Below are 15,139 nucleotides of genomic sequence, written 5' to 3'. Positions count from 1 at the left end.
GGTTGTAATGTTAATTTCCAGCTGCTTATGAAAATTAAATTGTCTTCTTCTCTCCTTCCCTCTTCTTCTTCTCCTTCTTCTTCTTCCTCTTCTTCTTCTCACAGCAGCATCTTTCCCCTGGTACTGTAGTCTTCTTACTTATCCCCCCTGCTGTAGCAATTTCTTCCTCCCTACTGTGGCTGCCATGCTTTCTGGCCATACTCTCCCTCTCTCACATATGCAACCCCAGCCCCCTCCTCTCTCTCTCTCTCTCTCTCCCTCCCTCCTATGCTCTCTTTCCTACTCCTCCACTGTGATGTGAGGTCACAGCTGGGGAGCCCTATGATTTGACAGCTAAATGTTTATGTGTGTTTGTGATGGAGGGGGCTTCTGTGCCACTGAGTGTCTGTGGCAGAAGGGGGCAGGATGCCATGACAGTGGTTGCTAACCAGCACTAGCAGTTTGTCCTGGGGCGTACTGTTAGAGGGAGATATACAGCTGGCCCTACTGCTGCCAACTCAACGCTAACGGGACCTAAGCTGCAGGCGTACCAGGGGTGCGTCTGTGTGCACCTCAGGGTGTGTGTTTGGGAACAGAGGTGGGTGGAGTGGGCTCACTGTTTGGTTTGTGTGTTTGTGCTGTGCAGAGGTGCTAGAGCAGAGCAGAGAGTTAGGAAGTTTACTTGCTTCTCTTGGGTTATTGTAAGCACGTGTGTGTGTGTGTGTGTGTGTGTGTGTGTGTGTGTGTGTGTGTGCGTGTGTGTGCGTGTGTGTGTGTGCGTGTCTGTGTGTATGTTTGTGTGTTTTCCAGCACAGCTCAACTCTGCTGGCTCTGGGATTCTGTCCTCCGCAGAGGGAATAGCTCATTATCTGCCTCTCAGAATTAAGCATCCTACCTCAACACTGCAGTGTTGCACACTGAAAGGATGAATGTACTGAAGCATTGTGTGTGTGTGTGTTTGTGTGTGTGTGTGTGTGTGTGTGGTGTGTGTGTGTGTGTGTGTGTGTGCGTGTGTGTGCGTGTGTGTGTGTGCGTGTCTGTGTGTATGTTTGTGTGTTTTCCAGCACAGCTCAACTCTGCTGGCTCTGGGATTCTGTCCTCCGCAGAGGGAATAGCTCATTATCTGCCTCTCAGAATTAAGCATCCTACCTCAACACTGCAGTGTTGCACACTGAAAGGATGAATGTACTGAAGCATTGTGTGTGTGTGTGTGTGTGTGTGTGTGTGTGTGTGTGTGTGTGTGTGTGTGTCTGTGTGTCTGTGTGTGTGTGTGGTTACTGTACACGTCTCTTTTAGTTTGTAAAAAGGAAAAAGAAGTGGTGGGGATACAGTATCTGTGTCTCTTGCTGTATCTCCTCCTCTTTGTATGTGTGTCACGCAATTGTTTTTCATTCCATGTTTAAACTTTTCTTGCTTGAGGCGTTGCTTGTGCATGTTTGAACCGCCTAGGCCGGCGTTCATTAAATAATCATTGCCTATTTTCATCTTTTTTGTGTAATACTTGTCACATGTATAGTATGGTTTATTCATATCGAGCCTCAACTCTGAGGCATGTGTCCTATACACCCAGCCTATTAGGGCAAATAGTCCAGCTTCATCATCACATATGCTGTGATAGTGTTGTGCCCTATATATGCATTGTTCATCCATGTATGTTGTGTTTGTAGACCTTAAGTATGTGGACAGCACTGGAAATGTAGCTTGTGGTGATCGTTTTTCCAGCTCAGAAGCTGCTTCACAACCATAACACCATATGATGTGAGTCACTATGACCTTTAAATAATGACTTTCTATGCATAATTTTATGTCACTGTGCTTGTACAATCAACAGCAGCGTGACATGTTTCTCCTCACCCATTCAGGCTCTCTCTCTCTCTCTCTCTCTCTGTGCTGTCATGTGAAAGCCAACTCTGCATGTGGAAAATGTTTTTTTCATCAGTACATTAAGGTGATGGATGGATTATTTTCAACCAATTAAGCGAACTGAATATTGACCAACTTACTTTGGAAAAAGCACCAAAGAAGAGAATCCAATGATAACCTAAGGTGAAATAACTTGAATAGCCTAAATGTGGGGGTCGGTTAGATAGAGGCCCTGAAAACCCATTCTCTCCATCAGCCTCTTTAGTTTGAGGAATGGGATTCTACGTTGCAAAACAAAATGTTCTGCCAAGGTTTGAACAGCTCTGGTTGTTTCAGATGAGATATATTTGATTTTTGTATTTGTGTTTTTTCTCTCTGCTCTTCTCTCTGGTTTGAAGTGGAAAACATATTGCCAGTTAGTGCTGTGCACCACTAGCAGTGCCATTTGAATCAAATTATGGCCACTGTTTTGGGGTTGTCGCTGATGTCTCCAGGCCACTGTTAACCAGATCTGATCAAAACACACACACAGTCCTGATGAAGCAGATGTTTTTCACTGTTAAACTTTTAAGAAGTAATAAATAAGGATTTCCCCCCAAACTTTAGTTTTTTTTTCTTAAATTGTCAAGACTTTTTCATGTTATAGAAACCATGTTTTCAGGGGCTTAAGTAGATGTTGTCACACATGGATCACAGCTGGTAAAAATAAATTAGTATGTGTGTGTTTTTTTTCTCTCCCATTAATTAATCCAATTGCTCCATACTCCCTCCCTCATTCACCAGCTGACACACTTAAAAAAAAACAAAAAAACACTTGCAACGAGAGCTGACTGCCTTTCAAGGTACCCTCATTCTCTCAAATCTCCCAGCACTTCTCATATTAACATGCACACAAAAGCTCCTTTTGGAATTTGGGTCCAATTGGGTTCCTCTCCTCTGTCACAAGTTGGGTGGCTCGTCCTGCTTCTATTCTCTTTGACTGACTCACTGAGCAGCAATAAAAGACTTTGGAGAAAGGATCAGATCCGGGCAATCAGGGGCAATTTACTTTGGCTTAAATTCAAGTCTTTGAGAAACGTGTTGTGCCTGTCCTTTTATCAATCAACCATAAATGGCAGCAGTAAAGCCCTGTTAGCGTCATGCAAGTTAATTTATTCATGTGTGGCACGTGAATAAAATCTGATTCACTGACCTGTGTCTTAACCTATAGTAAATGACAGTTCACTGCATATTGAGCAGGACAGACACCGCCTACACATTCAGTTCAATTCAATGCAAAGTTTATATGAGACTCATCATTCAATTTAAAAAAAAACAGTTGATATGTAGGCTATCTCTCCAGTGTTTTCTGAGCCTGGATGAGTACTGGGTGCTTAAAACCATCTGTGATGTTGTTCTCTGACTCATTCAAGCGACGCATGAAATTGTACATCAGATGTCTTAGAAGTGCCTCACATGTAGGAACACCAGAGAACACGAATAATTGACTGGCACTATGCCATCTGGGAACCTGAAGCAGCAACCTCATCGGATCATTGTAACCCATAATATGCCACTCCATACGACTGTTCCCGTAGTTACACCAAGCTAAGATAAGATGTATACATAGAGTAGGCGTGCAAAAAGATCTAAATAATGAACATTTAAGAGTGAGAGAACACATACTAAACTTCCAAAGCAACATTGGCCTGAGCATAGATTTTATATGACTGTCCATGAATATCTGTCCATAAATATCTCTATAATGGCATTACATTCAATGCCATAATCTTTGCAGTACTGAAAGCACACCTTCAGTTATTGCTACAGTCCAGCACTGTATGGACTAAAAACAACCAGGTCATCAGCATGCATAGGATGATTGATAACAGAGTTTCCAACAAGCCAGTCTGTGTTACACCCATTCAGTTGTTTCGATAAGTCATATCCATATACACATTGAACAAAACAAGAGACAGAATTCCACCTTGGCATACACCATTATTTACATAAACTGGGGCAGACATAACCTTTCCCCATACTAGTTTTCTATATATATACTTTGGGACACGACTAGCAGAAACATTTCTGAAATTTTTTTTCTTGATCAATTCTGGTAAAGGCCTTGGATCCATCAATAAAACCCATAAATACCAGTTCAGATGCAAAGAAGCACAAAAGGGTGTTTGTGGGAATAAAACCAGTTAAACATGGTCAACAACTGAAAGTTAGAAGGAAAGAACAATTGATGTATGAAGGCAATGAAAAGATAGCTTGTAGACCCCCAATTCTCTGCAGAAAGTCTGTTTGAGGACAGGAACCTTTCATAAGAGCTATAAACAGTGCCATTGAATATGTATTGCTGTTCTTCCTTTCATGCATCCAGTCTCATTATATTGCTGACATGCAACACCACATCAAATAAAATCATAGGGAGCAGAAACCAGGGCAAAGCAGATTTCAGACAGCTAAAATACTTGTCAAATGTGGCTCACATGCCTTCTATCAGTGTCAAATAGTTTGTAGCACGTGTTATTACAGAATCTAGTTTAAACTGTATTTGCAATTAATGTTAAATGTTTGTTTTAACCAGTTGGAGCAAAAAAGTAGGTAGAGTTTGGTGGTTTACTAATTTGCACAATTAGATGCATGATCAATCAGCTGCTGATCATGATTTACAGACAGATCTTCTAAATAGATAATTGGTGAATGGTGGATGGTTTTTAATTTCACTGCTTATGATTACAAATTAGAGCCAGTTTAATATATTGAACAAAAGCCAAGGCAATGGAGAACTCCTCATGCGCATCAAATGCGATATCAGAAATGTCTTGTTTATGCTTTCTGTGCACTTTTACAAAATGTGCTTTTGTTAGAGGAGAGTTCTTGATATTTGATTATTTATTTAGTGTCAGAAAATCAAATCAGTCCTTCCCTTATGTAATGAAACTGATGTTCTGAAAGCTCTTAGTTGCAGACTTTCCAGTGATAAAGCAAACCCTTTCCATCTGGTAGATATCCAGCTACTTTATCTCACTGAAACAAACACCAACAGTCAACTGTAAATGTTCATGCTGTTTTTGTCTGTCTTGGTCAGAGTGATGTTGTGAAACAGCACAAAGTCTTATTCACCCATCTCGATGTCCTGTAGCTCCGGTAACATAGACAGAAGAAGGAGGGAAACGATCCTCCTTTTATTCCTGTCTGTGGTGGGATTGTGCTGAGTCAGAAAGATTTGGTAAATCACATTGGAAGAAAAACAGCCGGAGCAGTGAATCCAGCCAAGCACAAGCCTTCTGCTCTGCCGCTGCTCTCCGTGCCCTGCTCCACATGCTGTATGCTTCTGAGAGATTTGCGGTGGTTTTGATTAGCAAGCGAGCTCATGGTTTATGAATAGCAGCCGAGTGTCTGCTAAAAGGAAGAAATGGTACGTCTTGCTTCTTTGCACAATTCTCCTGGCTTGTTATTGTTCCGTCTGTTTGATCTAAATGGAAGCCATTAGACTGGATTTGGTCTCAAGCATCATCTGTCGCTTTCTTGACCTTATCCATTAGCTTCAATGATTTGAAGGTTAAGTGAAGACGTTTGTAAATTCCAGATTTCACTGAGTACATTTCAGTACGAATGCAATCACACTCAATCACACTGCTCTCACCGCTTGCTCTCCTTTTATTGTAACATTTTATTTTCTGTAATCACTAAGTTGAATGACCGACAAAGTTAATGATACCTACAGCTTTAGATAAGACTAGTGGGTCTTGTTTTTGCTGTATTTTCTACTTCTTCAGTCCTGTCCGTGTCATCCCTGACACAATTTAAGGCCTTAGGAGTGAATCAAGATCAATTAAGATGCCTTTCCTTTCCTTAAAGCAGTAGCTGGACATGAATCACCCACTAAGATATATGGTAGTAGGGTATATGACCTCTGCATGATTAAACACCATGAAATCCAATAATTTTAATCAATTTATTGCACCGGGTTGTGTAGTCCTGGCACAGAGCCTTTTTGTTTCTTTTTAGCCTGATGACCATTTATCATGTTGTCAGATCTGGCTGGGTGGGGTCCAGGCAGTACCAAATGCTACTATATGAGGTAATACAGACCTAAAGCTTCCTGAAACTCAGACACATTTGTTGTGTGGGCCTTACAAGGCTCTATCTCTCCTAAATCTGTTGTAGTGTCCCTTCTACCAAATCGCTGCAACACTTGCTCAGCATTTTCTCAGTTAATGGAACCCAGAGGCACTATGTGAGAATTTGTTTAATGGTAGCTGCCTCCTGTTCCCAGAACAGAGCAGTCAGTTAAACCTAATATAAGATATATTCCTCTTGCTGTTTTGACCATGAGCAGCTCCACTGGAGAGGTTCGGGTTCAGAGTCTTGTCTACTGGCTCTTGAGTAAAAGGCACATTACTTAGCTTTTCTTTAGCTCTCATTTTTCTTTCCTCTTCAGAAAGTGGTAGTTATGACCCTTAAGTCTGAAAATAAACTCAGACACTTACGGTGTCAGTAGCAAATCATTTAGTTGCAATTATTGCCAACCATACTGGATTTTTTTTTAAAGGTTGATTTAAATGACAATGATAAGACTATATTTGCAGATATTCAAATTAACTACAGTAAATATTTTTGAGAATTGAGATGAATATACTGTATGTACTGAGTGGGACATTGCTCTTTGGTGGACAAACAATGTAATGGAGATACTTTTTCAAAACTACCTCAAACTTTTTTTTGGCATCGGGCGATAAGCTCATATGGGCTGATAAATAGTCACAATCTGTCTGCTTTTTTACTAGATTACTGATAGTTTCACAAATATAATAATAAAAGGCTTTGAGTTATAGATTGAAAAACTATTATTTTGTGTAACTTACGATACAAGCCTAATATCCTTCTTGCATACTTAAATACAGCTACTTTAGAAAACATCGTTGCTATTAAGCGTTAGTTCCTGCATTTAAAGTGACAGTACAGCACATTATCCAACTTTATGGTGGTAATGTGTGCCAGATGATGCCTTTAACAACTGAAAGCTTTGATATATTCAGTGTGCACATTTGTTAATAATAATTTTAAAAAAAAGTAGACTTAATCCTTCTTCTGTTCAAGGACAGGAGATGGATGAACTTCAAAGAAGAGCTCAACTATTACTGGCTGTCTAAGATAAATAGAATAAGAGATGCAAAAGATGTAGGGAAGTGAACTGCAGAATGTGCTGAGCACTGGCAGAATTATATCATTTCAGTGAGTAATCCATATCACAGCAACAATCCTTCATGTCTTATCGTCGCTTCGTTGGTCTCCGACAGAGTTGCCCAATATTTTTGCAAAGCGTGTGTTTTCTGGGCGTTTTCTGCTTCTCAGCAATGAGCGTCTTTTCCAGGGCAAAATACCTTTCAATGTGACAGTAGTGGGGATGATTATGACAGTGCTGATGACATGTCTGGCCCACTGCCAGGCTAATGATGAGAGTGAAGTCGGGGGGATAGAGGGTGGTGGTGAAGTTAGGGTATAGGGGAGAGAGGGGGTGAACTTGTGTGTGTCTGTGTATGTGTTTTCAATTTGTATTTTTTGTGCTGGTGTGTTCCTGCATGTGTGCGTGTGTGTGTGCGTGTGTGTGTGCGTGTGTGTGTGTGAGTGGGACAGGGGGGCTTAAAAGATTAAACCCCAGCTTGGCCACAGTGACGAGAGAAGACCCCTCTGTGGAGCGCTCTCACTGCAGGGAGGCTTCTTCAGTGGCGTCCCATTTGCATGGCTCCCTGTCCTGTTCGGGGAATTAGCCTTTTCTTTTCCCATCGTCCCTCTCTCCTCCTTTCCACCTTGGAGAGACTGCTTCCATCCAGCAGCACTGCTCGTTGCTGAGGCAGACAATGGAGAGGAGTATTTAGGACACTTGGCAGGGTGTGCATGTTGGAGGGGATGGGGACACGGGCTGCTAAGTAGCTCATCTTGTCACATAGCCGCTGGCATGATAGCTCTCCACAGCAAGGTAAGCACTAAGCAGAGTCACACCACACACACTTCATGCCCTGATTGTTTTCCTTTGTGTCTTATGGGTTTGTGTGGTGATGGTTTAATATGTAACCGCCCACTTCTTCTTGATCATAATGCAGTTAAGCAGGATATTTATGGCTTATTTTATGACTATGTTTAAACATTCCCTTTGTTAATCTGTGGCCTAATGTTGGATTCACACTCCCTAATCCAATAAGGGGATGAATAATAGATTAATCTTTCCATTGTTTGCCATGTATTGTAGGTAGCCATTGCGGAATTAATGCACTTTATTCACACTTTCCCCAAAAGGCTTTCCTTTGTGCAGTCTGAAGGTTCTGATTGTTTTACTCACTATCCTTCAGGATGCACTAATTGCTATATATGAACTCCTCTCTCTTATCTGTATAGCTCTGCCATCAGCTGTACGCAGCACTCTGTCACATAGTAATTACAGTTATTTACAGCGGAGTGTATGGCCATCAGTGAATGGGGACCAAGATATGTAGCCTCAAAAGCACATCACTGCTCAGCCATAGAAACCTCTCAGCCAATATCTTTATTGGACAGATATAGCATGAAGTAATTAAGCTGAATGCTCTTTCTTTATGGAGTGTCAGAGTCTCCTCTGACCTTTGCCTGTATGGCACAATTTATCAAACACAATGTGACATACTTTCCATACTTGGAAGCACATATACTATTCCAGATATGGACCCGTGTTGGGCAATATCATGCTGCCATAGAATGTTTCGTGGTTGTTGCCGAGAAAGGTCAATAAATTTCTGTGTTATGAAGAATTACTGTACCTTTACATAAGAAACTGCAAAACTATTTTAGTGTCTTTAGTGTTTAATGCTACGAACAATGGTAACATCCAAGTGCAGAAGAGGACACTCCTTTGATAGCATGAGTCTTGGTTAATCGTCTTTAATATACCAAAGATGAAAGATCATTTTATATCATGCTTACTCATTCCTGCCAAATCCTATTTATTTGATTTTGGTATTTACACAAATTTCGCACAGATGTTTTTTTTTTTCTTTGTATGATCTCTATATGTGTGCCATGCTTGAGATTACCATGTTACACTGAACAAAGGGCAGATGAATTAAGAAGCGCATCTCTGCGGTGTGTTTGCAGGTGATAGGCTATTACAGAAATGGTTAAAGCACACTTAAATCATCACTGCAGAAGCGTAAGGGTATACTTACCCATGATAGAAAAATTATCAGCTGTCATCTCAGTTCTTGGGTTGTCAATCACAGTTCAGGAGGAGCATCCGATGATAGCTTCCTTGTGAACAAACTGTGACATCAAAGACGAAAGTTAGAATCATTTTTTAATCATTTGTTTGATGTTGCACTTCTGCATTAGTTTACAGACATGATGAGTGGAGGATAATTCATACAGCGGTCCAGCTCCAGTTTTCATGGGTTGAATGACTGGTGTCATTGATATTCAGGTCAGCTGAGGTTGCTGAGTCTGTGTGACCCTGGGGGGCATTGTGTTGACTGCAGGGGTTGGGATAAATAGCTTACATTAGCATGGTGGCGTCTATTGGATGAGAGACAGAGAAACAGACAGAGATAGAGAGAAGGTGGGAGGGAGAGAGGGGGAGGGAGACAGATTGACACAGTGAACGAGCCATGACTGGATCTTCTGCAGCTGGATTACATCATGAATAGTACTTCATACCGAGTCTGTCTGTCGTCTGGGTTCAGGAGGTACTGAGGTGTTTTTGCCAGGGAAGGACAAAAATAACTACAGTTGAAAGCAATCCGTGCGCTAGGTTGCACACAACAAGTAATAACCTGAATTATTAATGCAGACTTGAATTCAAATGATGATGACGTTATACTGACATTTGCCAGAAAGTCTTATTTCTTGCAGGGGCTTCCTCCTAAAGGGAAAAAATGGAAAATAAATTGTGACTGCAGAAGAAATCACGCTGCTACACTCTGAGAAAGTTATTTTTTTCCATCAAGTGACGAAACCAGTTCCTGCTTAGCGACAGGGGGGCCTGTGCAGCACAAAGCGTGCAGGGAGCATCTTTTTCTGCAGGTGTTGTGCGTGTTTTGGGGTTACTGCTTTATCTGCTGTGTAAAAAGCTTGGATAGCCTATGTCTGTATCTTTTTATTTAATTGAATCCTTCTGTGGTTCTTCTGGGAGATATAAACCTGTTTATCCGTAGCCAACTACAGTCTCATTTTCCACACAGATACAGAACAGGAGGAGTGCCTGTTTCAGAGCTGAGGTTCAGGAGACACACCGGCTGTCCATGGCTCATTTTGGAATCCAAATCAATGATTTTGTCATAAATAATTCATAAGTTTGACTTAGAGCATCACTACTGCTTTGTGGTAAAATAACACTGATTCAGCATAAAAATGAAATGGATCACAGCTTGTGTGTCATCCTGATTTATGTAAAAATACAATATTTAGTGATATCAGCTGTCTGATCTCAGCAGATGTGAGGAGGTTTGTGCTGCTTCTATTTCCTGCTTTCCGTTTAAGAGAAAATCATGTCAAACTACATTTCTGAAGTGAGCATTTGATAGCAAACCTCATACACTTTGGCTTTTTCAATTGAGCAGAATCTGTTATAAAGAAACATGTTATGAAACTAGAGAAAGTATATGTGACACTGAGGCAGATATCAACTTCTAAAAATAGACTTTGGCAGCATGAAAGAGAGAGAAATGTGTCTGGTAAACTGGCTTCAAATGTGCTTACTCTCTGAATTCCTGTTGGAAAAATTAAGTGATCAAACTCCCCCGTCAGTGGAAGTGGTTTTTGCTGGGTAGCTGTGAGGGATGTTTGTCTATAGTTTCATGAATGTGAATCAGAAGGACAGCAACTCTCAGTAGGCTCTGGATAAATAGCGCTAAAGAGATTGAGCAGTAATGCCCCTTAAACCAGACTAAGTCACTGCTGCCTCTTACGGATGATGTCAGACCCAATGTCTCACTGTTTCATCTTAATTTAATCTGGATCAATATTCCTCTCCCGGTCTTGCTTGTTTTTCTGGCATCAGCATTATGTGGTGTCACTAAATCTTATTTGCTATATCAAAAAATGTGTGCTTTTAGGATGAGTAGCCATCATCTCTCATATCTTGGTATTTAAGGAAGTGTTTGACATTTTGGGAAATACACTGTCTGCTAAATATGAAGCTCTAGCCAACAGCAGTAGAACAAACACTGGAAACAGGAAGAAACAGTTAGCCAGGCTCTCTCCAAAGGTAACAAAATCTGCCAATATATTTACCATATAGTTATGAGAGTGGTATCAATCTTCTCATCTAACTCGTTGGAAAAAAGTGAATAAGCATCTTTCCCAAGGTGTTGAACTATTCGTTTAATAAACGGTATATCACAATATGATATTCAGGTGTTGAAAATGAGGTGGCATTTTACTGCTACAGAAATCATTGTGGGAGAAATTAAATATGCTACTTGTTTTTTTTCATTTAATTCAGAAAACAAAGTAATTCATAATATTTATAATATTACTTTTAAAATCCCACAGATCGATAAAAACAATCAGCAGTAAATGATTAAAAGTGAATATATTGTCCAGCCAAACAGTTGATAAAATATTTCACATAATATGAGAAACCAACAACACTCGGGCTGCTGCTGACATTTATTTCCATTATTGATTATTCTATTTCATTATCGATTTTTTTTTTTTTTTATGCCCCTGCACCAGTGACAGCCGTGGCCGGAGGCATCATGTTTTTGGGTTCCCCATCCACTTGCTCCATTCCCATCCCATGAATGCCATATCTCAGTAACGCCTTTCTTTTCTCCAAATTTGGTAAAAAATGTTCACTTGGACTTGGGTTAAAGGTCAAGGTCACTCTCTCCTCACAATCACATTTTTGGCCCCTTGAATGTGACATCTGAAGACCGCCAAATGTTCACTTGGACTCTGCACAAATTAGATTTTGGGGGTCAACGTCAAAGGTCAAGGTCACGGTGATCTCATATTCTTGTGAACATGATACCTCAGGAACGCCCAGAGGGAATTTCATTACATCTGGCACAAACATCCACTTGGACTCAGGGATGAACTGATTAGAATTTGGTGGTCAGAGGTCAAAGGTCAAGATCATGGTGACCTTTTTTAGCCACAATTCAATAAGTCATACACTGATTATGACACTATTTAACACAGTTGTCTAATAGGATAAAATGATGAAGTGATGACATTTTAATTCACTGAGGTCATAATGTTAAAAAAAACAAACACTTGTGGCCATTATTAAATGCTGTAAACCAGGAAGGGGAGATAGTGACTATATTGCCTTCAACTTGATTTGTTTGCGTAGGCATACAACTGTGAGGCATCTTGATTAGTCAATTGTTATGTCTATGTAATGTGGGAAAATAGTTAAAATGGTTTTTCCAGTGCTCAGGGTGTTCAGGTTGCTTGTTTTATTCAACAAGATATTCACTTTACAATAATATAAAACAGACAAAAGCAGAAAATCCTCACAGGAACTGGAATCAGATAATGTTTGGCATTTTTACTCAGTAAATAACTGAAGCAATACATTGATTATCAAGACAGATGAAGATACATTTTCAGTCGATCGACTAATCAATAAGTAGACTGATTGTTTCAGCTCTTAACAGCTCTGCCCGTCTTTACTACATGATAGAAATGTTTGCATCCTCCTGGAATTCAGACGTGATGTGGATGCTGCTGTAGCTGGCACGACGTCTAAGAAGTGCTCATTTTTCCTTCTCCAACTGATTAAGACCAATCCAGTGTTAACCCCATCTTGGATTCCCTTCACAGGATTACAGCAAATCTGTTGTTAATGACCGATCGTGGTCGCTCTGTTGATTGTGTTTGTGTGTAAAGGGTGATGGTGGTGGTAGGGGGGGTGGGGTTGTTGGAGCAACATCTTGTTTTTGAAGCCTACTGCCACTCTGACCCCTCCATCATCCCCTCCTCCACCCTACCCTCTTTTCCCTTGGTTCCTCCTCCCCCACATCGATGGATCTGCCCCAGCTGATAGGGAAAGACATATTTCTGTAAAGTTCCCCACTTGATTATGCAGCTCGCATCAGCTCAAGCACAGAAAAGGAGGGGTTTTTACTCACTTTCGCTGAGCCCATAAGGCCCTTAGGGGGTTATGGGGTCATGATAAAAAGCACAGATGACAGTATTGGTCATCAGAGTGCAACAGTAAAATCCCCAAATCTGCCCCCAGCAGCCTCCGCTCGGTGTAATATGATTTCTGATTTCGGAGTAATGAGGTTGAGAATTCTAATGGGAGTAATGGGAGAGAGAGAAAGAGATTGAAATTCAGCCAGCAAAATGAAGCTGGGAGAGGAAAAAAAAAAACCTTGACAAGAAAAACCACAAAAATCAAACCACAAGCAGTAATAGTTCTGGCAACATCCAGGGTGTGATTTATGGCGGAGAAGAAATGGCCTTGTTTGAGGGCTGTCATGTCTGGGCCTTGTGATTTACTGTGATGACTGGAGCGCTCTCATCACATGCATTCTGGCTGCTAAGATAGGACAGGAGAGGTAGGAGGCCCCATTAATACTGATTATAAGAGCATGCTGCCTTTCTGTGTGGTGCTGGTCTGATGGTTTCTTAGAGTATATCAATTCAATGACACTTCTAAATGGGATAGATGGGATTGGTCCTTTCACAATGTACTGTGACGCTATAATGAGGCTCCTTGTCGTTTCCCCTAATCTCCTAAGTGCATCTATTAAGATCATTTATGATTTATGAGTTACAGAAATTATACTTACTGTAAAAATGTAGCTGCAGAGTGAAGTAGTGAATGAGAGGGAAAGATTCTTAATAAACTTATTTTTTTATCTCTTTGTCTGAAGACAGCAAGAGATGAATGTCTTTAATAGATGAGAACAGCACCCTAGGTCTCCGTTCCACAACAGCGGTGTTGTTCCAGATTAAAATGAGTGTTTGCATAGTTTCATTGCCGGTCACAAAAGGCCCCCCGCAGCACACAAACTGCTCCTTTTGAAAGGTGTTGCTAGGATACAGGCCAGCGTGAAAATGAAATCTCCTCTGTACTGCTTCCCTGCAGCTGTACAGCTCGGACATTATGTCCAACTTATTGTGTATGTGGTATAGTTGAACAGTAATTCTTCCCCGTTTTTCTTAATTCGTTTTTGTCTGGCAGTGTTTGCATGTTTATTCTTAAATGTGATTTTGTTTGCGTCATGCAAAGCTGGAAAATTACACCGACTCTCTTCTATCATCCATTCAGACTCCATTTGTCTGGAGACTGTGAGATCTCAATCCTGCTGTCACACCTCTGAGTCTCCGCCAGCTGACACCTCAGGCTGTGCACAAAGAATCAATAGTATCTGCCTCATGTTCAATTACACTCTAATCAACACACCAGGCGAGCACAACTTGGGAATGAATGGACAGGTTTGCTTGAATGTATGAGGTGTTCCATTTGGTTGTGAGTTTGACAGTGCGCTGGTCAACACACACTGAAAAGACATTAAGAGTAAAATTGACTTATTCTGACAGAAATATGGTGTAAATTAGAGATTTGTTTTACAGTATTTCTTCTCCAGCTCTTAATATGTCAAGAGACTTGATTTTGATGCTAAGAATTTGCTCTGTTACCTGCACGGTGACATATTTCCCATATAATTTCCCTGAAGGTTCTTTCTTTTGGCGTAATACTTAATTAAATGATTAGCTGGGGAATAAATTACTTCTGAGCATCACTCAAAAGTCCTTGGTCCATCTAAGAGAGAGACCTTCATCTGGCCACATTAGTATTCTTTCACTGTTTTTGGGGCGAGATTGTTTCAGAATCTCCTATTACTATAAGCTGAAATTATAAAACAGTTATCTTCTAGACCTGTCTCAGTCTGAGGATATTTGCCTCTGTAATGGGGGGCATGCTTTGTTTTATAAATCAGATTATTCAGAACACATGAAACATTTTTAGTCTGATCTGATTTAGAATATCAATTATATGGAGAATATTCTCCACCATTATGGAGAAATGATCTTTGTCTCCTCTTCTTGTCTCTGTCAGCACAGTGTGCGTCCACACTCAGACAGCTGGTGCTTTTCATATTGTGTTACTGGGCATGAGGCTGATAGCCAGTGTTGCGCTGGTGGTTCCTGGTGTGGTGTTAACATCATGGGAACAGTGAGTGAGCATCAAATTGCCTGCTTGACTAAACCAATACACGGGATTTCTTCTGGCAACTGTCCAAATGTCAATCATCAGGTGGCAACCAATCAAAGAGCTTGTGCCTTGGAGGCTGGCAGGAAGCAGAGACACGGCTAAGTT

General features: G+C 40.8%; 1 protein-coding gene across 1 annotated transcript in view; it reads left to right on the top strand.

The window, feature by feature from the left end:
* LOC130176144 (contactin-1a-like) overlaps positions 1–15,139 on the top strand; it is a 65,383-nt gene that overhangs the window by 18,852 nt on the left and 31,392 nt on the right. The gene's annotated exons all lie outside the window — the stretch shown is intronic.

Source organism: Seriola aureovittata, chromosome 10, assembly GCF_021018895.1.
Source record: "Seriola aureovittata isolate HTS-2021-v1 ecotype China chromosome 10, ASM2101889v1, whole genome shotgun sequence".
Classification (NCBI taxonomy): Eukaryota; Metazoa; Chordata; class Actinopteri; order Carangiformes; family Carangidae; genus Seriola; species Seriola aureovittata.
Note: the sequence above shows the minus strand (reverse complement) of the source record. Positions and strands in the feature narration are given on the sequence as shown.